At 40.3% G+C, this 5000-nt stretch overlaps 8 non-coding genes across 8 annotated transcripts in view; all 8 read left to right on the forward strand.

The window, feature by feature from the left end:
• Positions 1–311: 311 nt before the first annotated feature.
• LOC128004397 (5S ribosomal RNA) lies at positions 312–430 on the forward strand. The gene has a single exon (XR_008177088.1). It is a non-coding gene; the product is annotated as a 5S ribosomal RNA (ribosomal RNA).
• Positions 431–932: 502 nt separating this feature from the next.
• LOC127999789 (5S ribosomal RNA) lies at positions 933–1051 on the forward strand. The gene has a single exon (XR_008172599.1). It is a non-coding gene; the product is annotated as a 5S ribosomal RNA (ribosomal RNA).
• Positions 1052–1414: 363 nt separating this feature from the next.
• Positions 1415–1533, forward strand: LOC127996380 (5S ribosomal RNA). The gene has a single exon (XR_008169288.1). It is a non-coding gene; the product is annotated as a 5S ribosomal RNA (ribosomal RNA).
• Positions 1534–2894: 1361 nt separating this feature from the next.
• LOC127999230 (5S ribosomal RNA) lies at positions 2895–3013 on the forward strand. Its single transcript, XR_008172050.1, has one exon. It is a non-coding gene; the product is annotated as a 5S ribosomal RNA (ribosomal RNA).
• Positions 3014–3234: 221 nt separating this feature from the next.
• On the forward strand, positions 3235–3353 carry LOC127999791 (5S ribosomal RNA). The gene has a single exon (XR_008172600.1). It is a non-coding gene; the product is annotated as a 5S ribosomal RNA (ribosomal RNA).
• Positions 3354–3716: 363 nt separating this feature from the next.
• On the forward strand, positions 3717–3835 carry LOC128000855 (5S ribosomal RNA). Its single transcript, XR_008173628.1, has one exon. It is a non-coding gene; the product is annotated as a 5S ribosomal RNA (ribosomal RNA).
• Positions 3836–4350: 515 nt separating this feature from the next.
• On the forward strand, positions 4351–4469 carry LOC128000856 (5S ribosomal RNA). The gene has a single exon (XR_008173629.1). It is a non-coding gene; the product is annotated as a 5S ribosomal RNA (ribosomal RNA).
• A 515-nt stretch (positions 4470–4984) lies between these two features.
• Positions 4985–5000, forward strand: part of LOC128004436 (5S ribosomal RNA) — a 119-nt gene continuing 103 nt past the window's right edge. The window contains exon 1 of the ribosomal RNA XR_008177126.1: positions 4985–5000. This exon is cut by the window's right edge and continues 103 nt beyond it. This is a non-coding gene — a ribosomal RNA (5S ribosomal RNA).

The raw sequence follows: 5000 nt of genomic DNA on the forward strand, positions 1-5000 counted from the left end.
GCCTGATCTCTGAATATTAGCAGGTTTGGGCCTGCTTAGTACATGGATAGGAGACTGCCTGGGAATACCAGGTGTTTTAATCTTTTTGGAAAAGTTCACGAATTATATAATAATCTTTCATAAAAAAAAAAAAAAAGAGTCAATGCCCGATCTCTGAATCTTAGCAGGTTTAGGTCTGATTAGTACTTTGATGAGAGACTGCCTAGGAATACCAGGTGCTTTAAGCTTTTGGGTTTTCATTCCTACTTATATAATGTACTGGCGATAAGATTGGCTGATCTTTAAATAGCCCTCTCTTTGCAGCAGACTTCGCTTACGGCCATACCATCCTGGCTATGCCCTATCTCGTCTGATCTCGGAAGCTAAGCAGGTTTGGGCCTGGTTAGTACTTGGATGGGAGACCGCCTGGGAATACCAGGTGCTGTAAGCTTTTTGGAAATTTTTCACTTAGTATATAATAATTTTGCCAAAAAATAGAGTCAATGCCAATCTCTGAATATTAGCAGGTTTGGGCCTGGTTAGTACATGGATGGGAGACTGCCTGGGAATACCAGGTGCTGTAAGCTTTTTGGACATTTTTCACTTAGTATATAATAATTTTGCCAAAAAATAGAGTCAATGCCCGATCTCTGAATATTTGCAGGTTTGGGCCTGGTTAGTACATGGATGGGAGACTGCCTGGGAATACCAGGTGCTTTAATCTTTTTGGAAAATTTCACGAATTATATAATAATCTTTCATTTAAAAAAAAAAAAAAGAGTCAATGCCCGATCTCTGAATCTTAGCAGGTTTAGGTCTGGTTAGTACTTTGATGAGAGACTGCCTAGGAATACCAGGTGCTTTAAGCTTTTGGGTTTTCTTTCCTACTTAAATAATGTACTGGCGATAAGATTGGCTGGTCTTTAAATAGCCCTCTCTTTGCAGCAGACTTCGCTTACGGCCATACCAACCTGGCTATGCCGGATCTCGTCTGATCTCGGAAGCTAAGCAGGTTTGGGCCTGGTTAGTACTTGGATGGGAGACCGCCTGGGAATACCAGGTGCTGTAAGCTTTTTGGACATTTTTCACTTAGTATATAATAATTTTGCCAAAAAATAGAGTCAATGCCTGATCTCTGAATATTAGCAGGTTTGGGCCTGCTTAGTACATGGATAGGAGACTGCCTGGGAATACCAGGTGTTTTAATCTTTTTGGAAAAGTTCACGAATTATATAATAATCTTTCATAAAAAAAAAAAAAGAGTCAATGCCCGATCTCTGAATCTTAGCAGGTTTAGGTCTGATTAGTACTTTGATGAGAGACTGCCTAGGAATACCAGGTGCTTTAAGCTTTTGGGTTTTCATTCCTACTTATATAATGTACTGGCGATAAGATTGGCTGATCTTTAAATAGCCCTCTCTTTGCAGCAGACTTCGCTTACGGCCATACCATCCTGGCTATGCCCGATCTCGTCTGATCTCGGAAGCTAAGCAGGTTTGGGCCTGGTTAGTACTTGGATGGGAGACCGCCTGGGAATACCAGGTGCTGTAAGCTTTTTGGAAATTTTTCACTTAGTATATAATAATTTTGCCAAAAAATAGAGTCAATGCCAATCTCTGAATATTAGCAGGTTTGGGCCTGGTTAGTACATGGATGGGAGACTGCCTGGGAATACCAGGTGCTGTAAGCTTTTGGGTTTTCTTTCCTACTTATATAATGTACTGGCGATAAGATTGGCTGTTCTTTAAATAGCCCTCTCTTCAATCAATCAATCAATCACCTTTATTTATATAGTGCTTTAAACAAAATACATTGCGTCAAAGCACTGAACAACATTCATTTGGAAAACAGTGTCTCAATAATGCAAAATGATAGTTAAAGGCAGTTCATCATTGAATTCAGCTATGTCATCTCTGTTCAGTTGAAATAGTGTCTGTTTTTATTTGCAATCAAGTCAATGATATCGCTGTAGATGAAGTGACCCCAACTAAGCAAGCCAGAGGCGACAGCGGCAAGGAACCGAAACTCCATCGGTGACAGAATGGAGAAAAAAACCTTGGGAGAAACCAGGCTCAGTTGGGGGGTCAGTTCTCCTCTGACCAGACGAAAACCAGTAGTTCAATTCCAGGCTGCAGCAAAGTCAGATTGTGCAGAAGAATCATCTGTTTCCTGTGGTCTTGTCCTGGTGCTCCTCTGAGACAAGGTCTTTACAGGGGATCTGTATCTGGGGCTCTAGTTGTCCTGGTCTCCGCTGTCTTTCAGGGCAGTAGAGGTCCTTTCTAGGTGCTTTTTGGACATTTTTCACTTAGTATATAATAATTTTGCCAAAAAATAGAGTCAGTGCCTGATCTCTGAATATTAGCAGGTTTGGGCCTGTTTAGTACATGGATGGGAGACTGCCTGGGAATATACTGCCTTTAATTATAATTTTGCATTATTGAGACACTGTTTTCCTAATGAATGTTGTTCAGTGCTTTGACGCAATGTATTTTGTTTAAAGCACTATATAAATAAAGGTGATTGATTGATTGATTGAATACCAGGTGCTGTAAGCTTTTTGGACATTTTTCACTTAGTATATAATAATTTTGCCAAAAAAAAGTCAATGCCCGATCTCTGAATATTTGCAGGTTTGGGCCTGGTTAGTACATGGATGGGAGACAGCCTGGGAATACCAGGTGCTTTAATCTTTTTGGAAAATTTCACGAATTATATAATAATCTTTCATTAAAAAAAAAAAGAGTCAATGCCCGATCTCTGAATCTTAGCAGGTTTAGGTCTGGTTAGTACTTTGATGAGAGACTGCCTAGGAATACCAGGTGCTTTAAGCTTTTGGGCTTTCTTTCCTACTTATATAATGTACTGTCGATAAGATTGGCTGGTCTTTAAATAGCCCTCTCTTTGCAACAGACTTCGCTTATGGCCATACCAACCTGGCTATGCCCGATCTCGTCCGATCTCGGAAGCTAAGCAGGTTTGGGCCTGGTTAGTACTTTGATGGGAGACCGCCTGGGAATACCAGGTGCTGTAAACTTTTTGGACATTTTTCACTTAGTTTATAATAATTTTGCCAAAAAATAGAGTCAATGCCCGATCTCTGAATCTTAGCAGGTTTAGGTCTGGTTAGTACTTTGATGAGAGACTGCCTAGGAATACCAGGTGCTTTAAGCTTTTGGGTTTTCTTTCCTACTTAAATAATGTACTGGCGATAAGATTGGCTGGTCTTTAAATAGCCCTCTCTTTGCAGCAGACATCGCTTACGGCCATACCAACCTGGCTATGCCGGATCTCGTCTGATCTCGGAAGCTAAGCAGGTTTGGGCCTGGTTAGTACTTGGATGGGAGACCGCCTGGGAATACCAGGTGCTGTAAGCTTTTTGGACATTTTTCACTTAGTATATAATAATTTTGCCAAAAAATAGAGTCAATGCCTGATCTCTGAATATTAGCAGGTTTGGGCCTGCTTAGTACATGGATAGGAGACTGCCTGGGAATACCAGGTGTTTTAATCTTTTTGGAAAAGTTCACGAATTATATAATAATCTTTCATAAAAAAAAAAAAAGAGTCAATGCCCGATCTCTGAATCTTAGCAGGTTTAGGTCTGATTAGTACTTTGATGAGAGACTGCCTAGGAATACCAGGTGCTTTAAGCTTTTGGGTTTTCATTCCTACTTATATAATGTACTGGCGATAAGATTGGCTGGTCTTTAAATAGCCCTCTCTTTGCAGCAGACTTCGCTTACGGCCATACCATCCTGGCTATGCCTGATCTCGTCTGATCTCGGAAGCTAAGCAGGTTTGGGCCTGGTTAGTACTTGGATGGGAGACCGCCTGGGAATACCAGGTGCTGTAAGCTTTTTGGAAATTTTTCACTTAGTATATAATAATTTTGCCAAAAAATAGAGTCAATGCCAATCTCTGAATATTAGCAGGTTTGGGCCTGGTTAGTACATGGATGGGAGACTGCCTGGGAATACCAGGTGCTGTAAGCTTTTTGGACATTTTTCACTTAGTATATAATAATTTTGCCAAAAAATAGAGTCAATGCCCGATCTCTGAATATTTGCAGGTTTGGGCCTGGTTAGTACATGGATGGGAGACTGCCTGGGAATACCAGGTGCTTTAATCTTTTTGGAAAATTTCACGAATTATATAATAATCTTTCATTTAAAAAAAAAAAAAAAAAAAAAAAAAAAGAGTCAATGCCCGATCTCTGAATCTTAGCAGGTTTAGGTCTGGTTAGTACTTTGATGAGAGACTGCCTAGGAATACCAGGTGCTTTAAGCTTTTGGGTTTTCATTCCTACTTATATAATGTACTGGCGATAAGATTGGCTGGTCTTTAAATAGCCCTCTCTTTGCAGCAGACTTCGCTTACGGCCATACCATCCTGGCTATGCCTGATCTCGTCTGATCTCGGAAGCTAAGCAGGTTTGGGCCTGGTTAGTACTTGGATGGGAGACCGCCTGGGAATACCAGGTGCTGTAAGCTTTTTGGAAATTTTTCACTTAGTATATAATAATTTTGCCAAAAAATAGAGTCAATGCCAATCTCTGAATATTAGCAGGTTTGGGCCTGGTTAGTACATGGATGGGAGACTGCCTGGGAATACCAGGTGCTGTAAGCTTTTTGGACATTTTTCACTTAGTATATAATAATTTTGCCAAAAAATAGAGTCAATGCCCGATCTCTGAATATTTGCAGGTTTGGGCCTGGTTAGTACATGGATGGGAGACTGCCTGGGAATACCAGGTGCTTTAATCTTTTTGGAAAATTTCACGAATTATATAATAATCTTTCATTTAAAAAAAAAAAAAAAAAAAAAAAAAAAGAGTCAATGCCCGATCTCTGAATCTTAGCAGGTTTAGGTCTGGTTAGTACTTTGATGAGAGACTGCCTGGGAATACCAGGTGCTTTAAGCTTTTGGGTTTTCTTTCCTACTTATATAATGTACTGGCGATAAGATTGGCTGGTCTTTAAATAGCCCTCTCTTTGCAGCAGACTTTGCTTACGGCCATACCA

This window comes from Carassius gibelio, chromosome B22 (genome assembly GCF_023724105.1).
Source record: "Carassius gibelio isolate Cgi1373 ecotype wild population from Czech Republic chromosome B22, carGib1.2-hapl.c, whole genome shotgun sequence".
Classification (NCBI taxonomy): Eukaryota; Metazoa; Chordata; class Actinopteri; order Cypriniformes; family Cyprinidae; genus Carassius; species Carassius gibelio.